Genomic DNA, 14,315 nt, shown 5'->3' on the forward strand with positions numbered 1-14,315 from the left:
TTTTTTAATCTTTTGTGGAGCTATTTTTTTAAATGCAGCTAGTCATACGGTCCCACATGTCTGACAGAGAAATGTTTCTGTAGTTACCTCTGCTTATTTCTTACCCTGACAAAAGCTTCTCGGTGACAGGTGTCCCCTTGACAATGTGTGCGCAGGACAGCGCATTTGCAAGTCAGGAGCGTGAGTCCAAGGTGTGCTCGGACGTCCCCAGCAGGCCGGGCCTGGGAACTGACCTGGACGATCACACCACACCATGTGACAGTTGTGCGTCTCATAGATTATCGTTTAACTCAGTGTGTCCCAACCAGGTTGTGGGCTCCTAATGGCCAGGGACAGCGGCTTCCACCACCGCTTTCCCATATCCCTCATTACCCAGCAGCGCACTTGGGACCAACAACACAGCACCCCCAGCCCCCCAGCATATAGAGGTACTCTAGGGACTGCCCCGTTTTCTCCTGACTTGATGCCACGATGCCCCCTTCTGAGAGAATTGGAACGAGTCCTCCAGGGCCTCTGACTACCCACCTGCCCCTCTCCTTCAGTTCTTCAGGCTACTAGAGGAGACCTGGGGAGAGAGTCATGTATTTGATGAGCCAAAAAAGAACACCCAGGGGCCATAGCTCAGCTGTAAGGCCACAGCAGCCCCTGTGATCACGAACGCAGTTGCCATTCGCAGCTCCGTAGGTGACTCACGCACACAGGAAACGTTGACAACAATCACGCCAGCCTCTCCTGACCCAAACCCCAAGACCTGACTCAACAACCCCAGCACCAGCACCTGGAGATTCTCACACCCCAGCCCTGTCTGTTGCTTCTCCTCTAGACCTTACAGATGCAGATAAGATTTTAACACTCCCTCGCTTCTACATAATAATAACCAATATCTATGGCGTGCATATGTGTCCTAAGACCTACGCATGCATGATCTCATTACATCCTTCAACAACCCGGTGAGGATCATGTTCTTACCTGCATCTCATTTTACAGGTGAAATGATAGAACTGGCACTGGTGTTAAAATATTCAAACAGGCACAAGAATGGAGGGTGGAAGAGATGGAACAAGATTAGGAAAGTATTAATAAATTGCAGAAACTGGGCGTTGAGTACCTAGGAGTTGTTCACTATTACAATTCTCTCTGTGTTTGCTTGAAATTTTCCATAATTAAAAGTAAATTTATAAAAATGAAGCAGAACTGGCACATAGTTATGTGCTCATTAAGTGTTTATTATCTCATAAGGATTAAATGACATCATGTACGTAAAGAATGTAGTACGATTCCTGTACTGCATAAGAGGTTGGGTGGTTGTCTTTCACTCCTGCTATTATTATTATCATTGCTGTTGTTGCTGTTGTTACTGCCACCTAGGCCAGGCCCCTCCTTCTGGGCCATCGCCCTGCCCTGTCCCTTTACCAACAGCCTCCTACTCCTGGACAAGCCTCATGCCTGGTCTCCACCTGCCAGCTCCCTCCCGGAAGGCGCCGCAGTACCCCGCCACCCGCCCTTCAAATGACCGCCCGGCTGCAAGGTATGAGCGAGTAAGTGCGCCTTGCCTCCCTGTGTCTCCGGGAGCCCCGTGTAGCAGGCGTGGCGGTGGCAGGAACAGCATCTCTCCTCCATCCATTGGGCAAACATTTTTGGAGCCAGACGCCGTGGGGACCTCGGCGCTCGCCAGCTCCGGAAGCTCCGTGCTGCCCTGGGGTGCAGCTGAGCCCAGGGCTAACCGGAAGCAGCCTGAAGGACCTTGACCACTCACAGGTCAGTCCGGTGAGACCGAGAGAGACCCCGGAGGCCGAGGGTGTGCCTGCCCCGCCCCCGACCAGAGGGGAGGCCCCTGCACAGGGAGTGGGGTGGGGGCTCCCCTGTGGGCCCCTCCCAATATCCCAGACGCCCACGGCCCAGGGCGGGCTCCTCAGGCTCTAATTTTAACCCCAAGGAAGGTGCCAATCGTTCTTTTTCAAAGCTGTTTCAAAGTGACTCTGATAAGCAAATTGCTGGCAGCCCTGGCGGGTGATTATTTCTGCATTAATCAGGAGGAAATTATGCCAGTTACTGATTAACTAATTACAGCAATCAGATCGGCTGGGAGAACAGGGCAGGAGGAGGAGGCCAAGGTAAACACAACCTGGGAAAGGTGAAGGAGGCAATTTGGGGTGGGGGCAGAGGGCAGAGACAGGAGGTCTCTTCCTGCCGCCTCTTCTTGCCCAAACCCCCCACTCCAGCTGAGGGCCGCTGAGGCCAGAGCTGGGTGCCCAGCCTGGTGGCGGGAGGCAGGGTCCATCCTCTGGAATCAGTACCTGCTGTGACAGGAGAAGTCATTCCGTGTCTGCTGGAAGACACAGGTTCTGGCCTTCAGGAGGCCCCTTTCTGGTGATGGAGGCTGAGGTTTCTGCACCTACCCCGCTCCCACCTGGCTGAGGGAAAGTCAGGACTTGGCCATTAAACACACAGCCTCAGAACAGGAAAACAAGTGACAAAAGAGGATGAGGTGTGGGAGCCAGGGCTTCAGACCCCAGAACCCAGAAGTCACCTGGTCTGCCTGGTAAAAGGTCATCTGCCTCTGCCTACTGGCTCACCTCCCCCACCCAGAAAAGAGAATGAATCCCAGATTTCCCTCCCAGCAATCAGCCACAGAACTCACCATCCACTTTTGGAGGCTCATGGTAGATCCTTCCAGAATCCTCTGTGCTCATTCCCTGAACTTCCCCCTCCCAAATGCTTCTGCTCATGTGTGACCAAAGTTAGAGCCTGGTTCAACAGTTTTCTGACTTCCACTTGGCTCAGTACAGAAGGTATCATTGGATGAGGTGGTGGTTGTGGATATTAACAGAAGCCAGAGGACGAGGAGGGGCAGACATTTTCTTCTCTGCATGGCCTCTAACTATGGGGCCATAGTTAGACATATGGGGTAGAAGGTTTGATGATTTCTGACCACATAGGACTCTGGGGAGGAGCTGTGGGGTCCCCAGGGAGGCCACTGCTAGCCTCTGAGTGTGTGTGTGTGTGTGTGTGTGTGTGTGTGTGTGTGTGTGGTCCAGTTAAGGTCATCTATAGGCTGAATTTACAGGGCTCCCAGGCTTAGGCTAGAAGAATCTTGCTCCTCTGCATGGGAAGCCTGTCTTTGTTCTCTTCCTACAGTTTAGGATGATTTCTCTTCCTGGGGTGGCAGACCCAGGGAATGGGTGCCAAAGGATGGGAGGGAGGGAGGGCTGCCCAGCCAGAAGCTGTACAGCAGGCTGCCAGGGTGGATATTGACCGACAATGGGGGTGATGGGGTAAGGGTCTCTTCCCCCATTTGGCACCTGTTCTTTTCAGGGTCCTGGAAAACTACATCTGCCAATGTCCCATCTCAACTCCAGAAGGGTGACTCAGGGTCCTGCAGACAGAGAAAGTCCCTTCTTATTAATGAGGAGGGAGGGGCGCCTGGGTGGCTTGGTCGGTTAAGCGTCTGACTTCAGCTCAGGTCATGATCTCACACTCCGTGAGTTCAAGCCCCCAGTCAGGCTCTGTGCTGATAGCTCAGAGCCTGGAGCCTGTTTCAGATTCTGTGTCTCCCTCTCTCTCTGCCCCTCCCCTGTTCATGCTCTGTCTCTCTCCATCTCAAAAATAAATAAACGTTAAAAAAATTTTTTTTTTTAAATGAGGAGGGAACCAGAACTGGCTGCAAAGACTCTGTCCAGACTGGTGAGCCAGGTGTGGAAAAGCCATAGGAGAACACACTGGGAAGAAAGTATGATCACTTAAGGGACATCATGCTTCTGCCCCCTTGTTCCTCCAGCTTCCACATCAGGGCTGGTGAGAGGATAGGCTGGGGTGGACTTGACCTGTCCTGGACCTGGCCACAGGGCTGGGCAAAGGATGTGGGCGGTATGATTCCACCTGAGTGGAGGAGGGCTATAGAGAGGAAGGAAGAGACAAAGATCCTAGCCCCAGCCATCTGATAGTCCATAATTACTGTCATTTATTGAGTGTCTACTGTATACTGACCTATATCATGAGCTCTGATTTTCAGATGGGGAAACACTGGACAGTTAAGTAACTTACCCAGGTATTATTACATGAACTCAGGCCTGCCTGGCTCCTTGTCTATAACCACTCTGCAGTACTGCCACCCACTCCTGTAAAACGGAGAATGATGGTATTGACCTCACAGGTTGATATGAAGATGAAATGAGGTGATGCTTGCAGGGAATCTCTGGCACATTCGTTGAGCACCTCCTATGAAACAAGTACCATCATAAGTAAGTGCCAGAAGATATGAGCAAATGAGTGACAGTCCCTACCCCTGCCCTTGAGGGGCTCCTGGTATAATGGGGAAAGTGGATGCAGAAGGGATGAATCACCAGAGGGCACAGTGTGTGCTCACAAGGAGACTGAAGGCAGCAGAGGTGCAAGGAGAGGGGCGACCACCCAGAGCAAGGAAGGACGATTTCCTGAGTGGCATCTGTAAAGATGAGACAAGGAGAAGAAAGGTCATTGTAGGAAGAGGAACCAGAATATACAGAGTCACAGAGGGAGGGAGTTCACAGGGAAAAGGGGATGGTTCACAGAAAAAAAAAGTGTGGCCATAACAAGGTGCACAGAAGAGGGAAGAGGTTGCAAAGTGTGGCCTAGGCAGATTTGAGAGGGCTCTGAATGCCATGCTAAGAGATTGAGTTTATTCTAAAAGAAACAAAGCAATCAGAGAGGGGTTTTTTTTAACTTTTTTTTTTAAAGTTTATTTATTTATTTTGAGAGAGAGAGAGAGCAAGTGAGAATGAGAAATGGAAGGGGCAGAGAGACAGGGAGAGAATCCCAAGCAGGCTGACAGCTGACAGCGTGGAGCCTGACGTGGGACTTGAACTCACAAACTGTGAGATCTTGACCTGAACCAAAACAAGAGTCAGATGCTCACCTGACTGAGCCACCCAATCAGAGAGGTTTTTAAGAAATATGTAATTGGGGGTGCGCCTGGGTGGCTCAGTCGGTTAAGCGTCCGACTTCAGCTCAGGTCACGATCTCATGGTCCGTGAGTTCAAGCCCCGCCTCGGGCTCTGGGCTGATGGCTCAGAGCCTGGAGCCTGCTTCAGATTCTGTGTGTGTGTATCTCTCTCTCTGCCCCTCCCCCATTCATGCTCTGTCTCTCTCAGTCTCAAAAATAAATAAACGTTAAAAAAAAAAAAAAAAGAAATCTGTTATTGGGATTCTTTGTTACAAAAGCAATAAAGTAATGCATTTTTAATAATAACTCAAATAGGTCAAGCATTAAGTGTAGGATATTTAAAAAACCCTAATATTTGACTACTTTCCATGCCCCAAACCTCTTCCCTAAAGTGATCAATATCAAGTTTCCTTCTCCTGGGCAAAGGCAATCCCCTATATGTATACTCTTCTTCCTAAAAGACTTTTAGGTGGGCAGATGGCCACTGGGAATGAAGACTACATTTCCCAGCCTTCCTTGCAGCTACGTGTGGCAATGAGAATAGGTTCTGGTGAATGGGATGTAACCAAAATTAATACATGAGACTTTGAGGAAGTGATCTTTTAAGTGAAGAAGGCATGCTACTCTTGGTGCCTTCCTCCTTTCAGTTGGTTAGGATGTTGAAATGATGGCTGAAGCTAAAGCAGCCATATTGGGTGATAAGGTGAAGAAATGGAAATGGAGGCCACTCATGGTGGCTAGAAGAAACTTGGAGGACTTCAAGGAATAGAGCTACCACACCAGTCCTAAACCACTTACCTCCAAAACTCTTTTTTTAAAAAAAATTTTTTTTTTTAACGTTTATTTATTTTTGAGACAGAGAGAGAGCATGAACGGGGTGGATCAGAGAGAGAGGGAGACACAGAATCCAAAACAGGCTCCAGGCTCTGAGCTGTCAGCACAGAGCCCGACACGGGGCTCGAACCCACGAACTGCGAGATAGTGACCTGAGCTGAAGTCGGATGCTTAGCCGACTGAGCCCCCCAGGCGCCCCACCTCCAAAACTCTTAAGTGAGAGAGAAGTAAACGTTATCCTGTTTAAAAAACTATTGTTTTGGGGCACCTGGGTGGCTCAGTCGGTTTTGGCACAGGTCATGATCTCATGGTTTATGAGATTGAGCCCCATGTTGGGCTCCATGCTGACAGCAGAGCCTGCTTGGGATTCTCTCTCTCTCCCTCTCTCTCTGTCCCTCCCCCACTTGTGCTCACTCTCTCTCTCAAAACAAATAAATAAACTTAAAAAAAAACTATTGGGACTCCCGGCAGGCTTGGTTGGTTGAGCGTCTGACTCTTGACTTTGGCTCAGGTCATGATCTCACAGTTCATGGGTTCAAACCCCATTGGGCTCTGCACTGACAGCATGGAGCTTGCTTAGGGTTCTCTTTTTCTTCTTTCTGCCCCTCCCCTGCTCACACTCTGCCTCTCTTTCTCTAGAAAGAAAGAAAGAGAAAGAAAGAAAGAAAGAAAGAAAGAAAGAAAGAAAGAAAGAAAGAAAGCAAGCTTAAAAAAAAACCCAAAACTAGGGGTTCCTGGTGGCTCAGTTGGTTAAGCGTCCAGCTTCTGGTTTCTTCTCAGGTCATGATCTCACGGTTTGTGGGATTGAGCCACGGGTCTGGCTCTGCAGTGACAATGCAGAGCCTGACTGGGATTCTCTGTTTCCCTGTCTCTCTGCTCCACAGCCATTCATGCTGTCTCTGTTTCTCTCAAAATAAATAAATAAACTTAAAAAAAAACTATTGCTATGTGGTCTTTTTTTCTATTTTTCACAACTGAACCTGATCCTTATCTGAACCCTCCAAATGCTTTTACTTACCTAACCCCCAAAATACAAACGTATGCAAGTTTTTAAAAATGAAATTCAAACACACACTTTATTCTGCAAATTGATTTTTTCATGTGTGAATTTCCAAGTCAACCTTTAGGTCTCTCTCTCTCTCTCTCTCTCTTTTTTTTAAGAGAGACAGCATGAGCAGGGGAGGAGCAGAGGGAGAATGGGGGAAGAGAGAGAATCTTAAGCAGGCTCCATGCCCAGTGCAGAGCCCAACAAGGTGCTTGATCCCACAACCCTGGGATCATGACCTGAGTTGAAATCAAGAGTCGGATGTTCAACCTACTGAGCCAGCAGCTGCCCCTCCTCTTTTTTGATAGTTGCATGATATTCCCAAATTGGACCATGATTTAGTCAACCATTCTCCTATTGATGGACATTCATTTTTCTAGTTTTTTTTTCCTATCACCAGCACTGTGACAGTAGATATCGTGTATGAGATTCTTGTGGGCATTGTTTTTTCTGTTGGATAAATTCTGCAACAACAGGCTTGGGTCAAAGGGAATGTTCACCAAGGCCAGACCTGCTCCTGAGTCCTGAGCCCTGAAGGCAGAATAGGAGGCTTTATTTGGGTGACTTCACAATCTAGGAAGGATCTCTTCTTTTCCTCCTCCTCCTCCTCCTCCTCCTCCAGTTTCTCTTTCTCCTCTCCCCCAGAGGTTCTCCTTTGATCAAGATACAAGTAGGTGTACCCCACAGGCAGAGAGAAGACTTGACCACATCCGGGGTATGGCCACTTAAACACACTGATAGGGACAAGCTCCTGGAAGCAGGTCACTGCTCCAGAGCAAATCTTGAGAGTGAAAGGGCCCTGGTCCTCTGAAGAGGGAGCAAAGAAGCCTTGAGACTTAGGAAAAGGAGTTCAGAAAGGGATACTCAGGGGTCCACAGACAAAACCCTATGCAAAACCCCAGAAGACCAATGCTCAAGATTCCCAGTTTCTTCCATCATAACTTGCTGTGCAATCTCGGGCCTCTGTGTCCTCAGCTATAAGTGGGGATAACATTTACTCTCTTTTGCCCAGGTTGAGCCTGGGACAGGTCTTCCTAACCCAGGGCTCTGTCTCCCATGCCACCCCCAGCGTACCCCCTTCCACCTTGTTCCCCTACTATCCCCTCTTGCACATGGCCCAGAAGAAGTTGAGTGATGCTCCCTGCCTCAGTTTCCCTCCAGTTCAGTCTGAGACGGTTGTCCTTGTTCTCTGGGCAGGTAGCAGGGATACAGCTCTGGAAAAACAGCTGTGAGTACAGTGGAAGGAGCCCCCGGTAGAGCTCTGGCGCACTGTCAGGGGGCGATTTAGGACGATTGCTTTCCGCCGGGCACATTGTTTCACTGCAGCAAATATTTCCTCAGCGTTGCTACAAGACGTCCATTTGGCAAACCACAGCGGGCCTGCAGGCCCCGCTCTCGGCCAGTAAAGAGGCGGGCGGGCACTGCTGATGACTGGAGTAAATCTGAGCTCACAATTAAAATCTCTTTAGAGATTGCAGCCAAGTGACTGATGGATAGGGCCCCAGCTTCCATCCGTCCCCCTCCAGGCTCCTCCGCCAAGACAGATATCGACAGGGCATCATAAATAGCCTCAAATATCCAGAGCCTCGGAGGCTGGCGGGAGGCATGGTGGAGAAATTCAAGGAAAGGGCTGACGTGGGCCCTGTTCTGCAGGGTCCACATTGGGAGGTCTGTGCAAATCATCTTGGATGAGGAGGGAAGGTGTTTCTATATCCCCTTCTATAAATGAGGAAGCTGAGGCCCAGGCCACACGATGCCAGAATCTCTGGACTTGAAATATGGATCCGTGCAGAACTACGTGTGGGCTCCTAGGGTCACCACACCCTTTGTGTGTTCACACTTACCACCTGACTAGCATTCCCTTCCCCTCCCCCAACACCTATTGTATCAGATGATGTTGGTGCCCCACTGCACTACCCTGTCCTCATCGCCTCAGTGAACACCAGCCTGACCCCCAACTCCCAGAACCCACATCCTTTGCGTGACGGCTCTCTCTGATCACCAGCACCCACTTTGTCAGGAGTGTGGAGGACTCAATACTTTCCAGGGAGGCCCACACCAATGACTGGTGGGAGTCGACAGGAGTATAAATACTCCAGCTCCTTCACCGCTCAGTTGAGACAACTCGAAGATGTGCTCTGCACAGTCTCCCAGAGCCTCTGGAAGGAGGGCGCCCCAGTCGCCCGCAGTGGTAACATGCTCCTTGGTGTCCCCTGTATCGACTCCCCTACTAGTGCAGCCTGGGATCCTCCCGAATTAACTACCTCTACCCCTTCTCTGGTCTTCGGGTCTGCTTCTGGGAGAGCCCAAATCAAGACATCGACTCATCTTTGAATTCGTAGCCCAGCTTGCTGCCCACGCAGGAAGCCTTTCCCACTCCCTACCTGTGCCACATCCAATGCTATCACACACTGACACGGCACCTCTAACATTTTCTGGCACGTGCCGGTGCCCAAACAAGTTTCCCCAGCTAGCTAGGAGCCCCTTGTGGGCAGGAACAGGGCTTGGTAAGTCTCTGCGTGGCACCTGAGCCCTGCGCAGTGCTTGGCACACAGACGGGGCTCAATAGCTGTTTAATGAGTAATTAACTGAATGAATGAGCCAGTGGGTGAATTAAGTGTTCTTGTCAATTAAGGGAATAGGGATGAGGAACGTTTTCTTCCTGTGAAAAAAGAAATAGGCAAGAAAGAGTTCTATGAACCAAGAACAACTTAACTTAGTTCTGTTTTGTTTTAAGCAAGGACTATAAAGCATTTTATCGATCTGCCTTTTAAATTAAGAACAGGAAACGTACAGCCATTCAATAAATAAAACATAATAAAAACACTTCGGTTCCAAAGTATGGCTAATTAAGGGAGACAAACAGAGAGAACAAAGGGGGAACGGAGAAGGGGAAATGAAAGACAGGCCAGAGAGGCCAGGACCGGGTCAGAGACAGCGAGACAGAGGCAGTGAGGCAGAACAAGACTGCCATGGTGGTGAGTCACAGAGACATAGTAAGAAACCTGAAGCCGGACGTCACTCCACAGCTGGGGCTACTCCACAGGCCGGGCTGCCGGAGAGAAGCAGGGGTAGAGGAAAGGCCTCTGTGTAAAGCAGAGCCATGGGTATAGGTCTGCTGCAAAAAGATGCCCAGGTCAGATCTCGAAGGACAGTCCTCTTTCATCGGAGCCCTTGAAAGGAGAATTCTTAGGGCCGGTCAGCACCAACAGGGATATGAGATTCTTTGTGGTTACAGATGAGGCCAAGCTGGACCTCAAAAAGTGAGTCATGGTGGCTGGACACCTACATTAGTTATTCTAATAACTAAGGCAGATTAAGCACTTTCTGCCTTCCAGGCTACATGGGCTAAGTGCTTTATGTGCATAAGTGTATTTAAACATTATAACAATGTATTGTTATATATATTGCCCTTCCCACACTGCAATATATAACATTATAAACATCTCTTATGGGAAAGATACTATTATTATCCCCATTTCACAGATAAGAAAACTGAGGCTCAGAGATGTTAAGTAACTTGTCCAACACATCATATGGAGAGGAAGTGGTAAAACAGCCAGAATCTAACCCCATGTCATCTGATTCCAGAACCTGTGCCTGAACACCTCCCTGCTGCCACTTTGGAGGGGGAAGGAGGGCAGCAGTTGGAGAAAGCACGTGAAGAGAGAGATCTCTTACATACTATAGCCTCTGAGACATCCAGCCCTTACCCCCACCCCCCCTTCTTTCTCTGCTTTCTTCATGCCCATTTGTCTTTTTTCTAACCTGTAATAAGTGTAAGTTGCCCAGTGGCCATTGAGGGTCTAAAAAGCAAAGTACATGGGGGCACCTGGGTGGCTCAGTCAGTTGAACGTCCGACTTTGCTCAGGTCATGATCTCACAGTCTGTGAGTTCGAGCCCCGCATCAGGCTCTGTGCTGACAGCTCAGAGCCTGGAGTCTGCTTTGGATTCTGTGTCTCCCTCCCTCTGCTCCTCCCCCACTCATGCTCTGTCTCTCTCTTTCTCTCTCTCTCTCTCCTTCAAAAATAAATAAAAACATTAGAAAGCAAAGTACGATGGGGGAGGGGAGGTTTACATTTTGGCCTAAGGCTGGACACTGCCAGTTTGAGGTTGATGAGGAATGTGGGCTGGGAATCTAGAAAAATGAGGGCAGTGTCTTCTGTGGGTGCCATCATTCTGTGTCATTTCGTGCCTGTCCATCTGCGTGACCAGGATACTTATACCTGCCTGGCCCAAAGTTATCGAGAACCCCCCAGAGCCTTGAACTTGCCTGTTATGAGCTTGTGCTCTCCCCCAGCACCACTCACCCCCATATAACTTTTCTCAACCCTTCAGATCCTGCTCTGGGTCCTTTGGGGCCTACAAGCTGGGGTATCCCCTTTTCCTCTCCTTCTCCATCTTCTGTCCAGCCCAGAATTAGTTGGTCTCATGCCTAGGAGATCAGAGTTCAGGGCAGAAGGCCAAGAGCTCAAGATACTGCTGTTCTCTTAGAAAAGAAGTCCAGGGAGGGAAAGACCTCCTATACTCAATGACCCCCATGGACCTCATGTATTCCAATCTAAAAAGAATACTTCTGAGTTGTGGAGGGGAATAAAAGAAGTCATGAAGTTTGAAAAGATTTTGTGGTTAAGTGTCTTAATCCCCGACCCCAAACTAACATTAGCCAAAAGTGCAAAACCCCTTACCAGTGCCTGCTTTGGCCCACCCCACACCAAGTGAACTCCGACCTCAGCCTTCACCCAACCTTGGTCCCACTGCTCATTCCTGGTCCAGACCAAGCCAAGCCTCTGTAACCCCCGGGAACCTCACTGACTTCCCCAGTGAATTTTAATTACGTGACAAAAGTAATACCAATATTTATAAGGAAACAAACACAGATACCATAAATAAATACATTACTGACTCATTGAATTAATTAGTGTTTAATTACTTGAAATTACCATCAGTTACTACCAATTACTTGAACAACAAATGCATTCTTTCTTCATTACAGATGGCAATTCCCAGGGTGAAATCCAGGGATCTCAGGCCCCATTGGATCTCACCTAGCCCTTCCCACGCTGCTCCCCTCTTTTACTCACTCATTCACTTCTTCATCACATATGTATTAACCTTTTATGATTTACCGGGCTCTGTTCTAGGTATTAGGGATAGATTAGTGGATGAAAGCAGACAAAATCTCTGTCCTCGTGGAGTTTACAATCCAGTGGGTAAACATAAACAAAAATTATATGGTGTCTTAGAAGGTGATAAGTGGGATACAGAAGAATAAGCAGGAAGAAGGACAGAGTTCTGGGAGTGATATGTAAGTAGTGCAGTCATGAGTGATGATCTAACCATCATCCCTTTGCATCTCCAGACCCACTCTCCACCCTTCCCTACCCTTCACCTAGTGCTGTGCCCCTGGAGGCTGACCCACGTGGACTGCATCACCCAGACCCCCTGCTGTCTGGTGTCTGTTAAGTGTGGCCAATCGGAAGCCCCACAGGAGATCAGAGGGAAGGCGGAAAACATGTGGACTGGCTGCCTCCCTCCAACCTAACTGCCATACCAGCCGCAGTATCCCATCATCTCGCCTTGGGATGGTCATAGCTCTTCACTGTGAATAGCCTAGGGCTCCTGCACTATCCGTGTGGTTTCCCACCCCCCTGCCCATGTCTCTGTAAAACCTCTTCAGAGGATCTGAATTTGAGCGTGCCATCTGTTTTCTGCAGGGACCTGACAGATAGAGATGGCTTCATTGACAAGGTGACATTTGAGCAGAGGTCTGAAGGAGATGAAGGAACAAGCCATGTGCATATCTGGAAGGAAGTTTCCTGGGCACAGGAAACATTTGCAAATGCAAATGCCAGAGACGGGACTGCTTGGCATCTTTGTGGCTGGAGCAGAGCAAGTGAGGGGAGAATAATAGACACAGAGTCAGAGAGAAGGCAGGAGGCCAGGTCAGGTCAGATAGGCACTTAAGACTTTGGCTTTTACTCTGAGTGAAACGGGGACCCACTGCAGCATTCTGAATGGGGAAATGACTTGGTCAACTACATGTTTAGAAGGGCTGCTTTAGTGGCTGTGTTGAGAATAGACTACAGCTGAAGGGGATACCACTTAGGGGACTATTACAGCCAGCCAGGCAAGAGACCATGGTGCCTTGGACCAGGGTTGGGAGTAGGGGAGGCGGTGAGAAACCGTCACGTTCTAGACATATTTTGAGTAGAGCCAACAAGATTTGCTAATGAATTGGACTGAGTTTCTGGCCCAGGCAATTGGTCCGGGCATCCCTTACAAGAATGGAGAAAACATTGGGAGAAGCAGGTTTTGGGGGGCAGATCCAGAGCTCAAGTTGAGACATGTTAAGGAAGGGTGCAGCCTAGATTGTGGGAGCATGGTGTCCCAGGTGCTGGGAAGCAGCTTGCCACCCCCACCCCAAACATAGGCAGCTCCTCTCTCAGTCCCCTAGCTGGCCAAAGACATCCTCCTGTACCCTTTCTGTTGCCTCCTCCCCCTTCCCTGTTACAGGCTCTCCTTTCCTTCTTACTGAAATTCCAAAGGTATCTGGACTTCCCTTTCTCCCTGGCCCAGCCCCTCCTGCTGTCCATTCAACAGCAGAGTGCCCAGGGACGGTCACATTCTGGAGCGCAGACAGAGAAGGAATGAGGAAGCCCAGGAGAAGATTCCTGCCTGGTGCAGCGGAGGAGGAGGGAGGTTGTTTTCCTCTTCCCGCACCTTAGGAAGCTTGTGCCAAAAAATAAATGTGGATTGAGAGTAACCCCAATCTCGGTTGGGTCAGAGCAATCAAAATGTAATTGGGTTTGTGAATAACTAATGTTTACACTGATGTTGTCCTAATAGGACGATGAGACCTGGAGATGTGACTGCTGCCTCTGCTTAGGGAGAAACTTGGGTTTTCACAGAAACTGGGTCAGGCAGCAGGATGGAGAGAGGGAAGCCACTGTCCTGGGCTAGGTGTCCAGGATGGGAGGTCCAGGAGATGCTCTGGACAGACACAAGGAGCCTGCCATTTTGGGAATTGGCCATTTCTTTCTTTCTTTCTTTCCTTCCTTCCTTCCTTCCTTCCTAGTTTATTTATTATTTGGGGGGGGGGGGCAGAGAGAGGGAGAGAGAATCCCAAGCAGGCTCCATGGTGTCAGCGCAGAGCCCAAAGCAGGTCTCAATCTCATGAACCACAAGATCATGACCTGAGCTGAGATCAAGAGTTGGATGCCCAACCGACTGAGCCACCCAGGTGCCCCGGGAAGTGGCAGTTTCTAAGAAAACAGTTTCATCCTGTAATAATGATAATTATGATAGTTATTTAATGTGCCATGTATTGATCACCTACAGTGGTCCAGACACTTTGTTATCCCTACGGTATCCCTACAATTATTCCCTACAGTGAGGTGAATTTTACTATCCTCTCTTTACAGATAAGGCTATTGAGGGACAGGAAAGCATCTTACTGGCTCTGGGCCTCTCATCTGTTGACCTTGAACAGACGAGTTCAAGGTCAAGTCTGTC

General features: G+C 49.2%; 1 long non-coding RNA gene across 1 annotated transcript; it reads left to right on the plus strand.

Moving 5' to 3' along the window:
* Positions 1 to 1,425: 1,425 nt before the first annotated feature.
* On the plus strand, positions 1,426 to 3,630 carry LOC145715472 (uncharacterized). Its single transcript, XR_014137670.1, has 2 exons — positions 1,426 to 1,758; positions 3,316 to 3,630. It is a non-coding gene; the product is annotated as an uncharacterized LOC145715472 (long non-coding RNA).
* Positions 3,631 to 14,315: the final 10,685 nt, after the last annotated feature.

The sequence above is a fragment of the Panthera onca genome, chromosome B2 (assembly GCF_046562875.1).
Source record: "Panthera onca isolate mPanOnc1 chromosome B2, mPanOnc1 haplotype 2, whole genome shotgun sequence".
In the NCBI taxonomy this organism is placed as follows: domain Eukaryota; kingdom Metazoa; phylum Chordata; class Mammalia; order Carnivora; family Felidae; genus Panthera; species Panthera onca.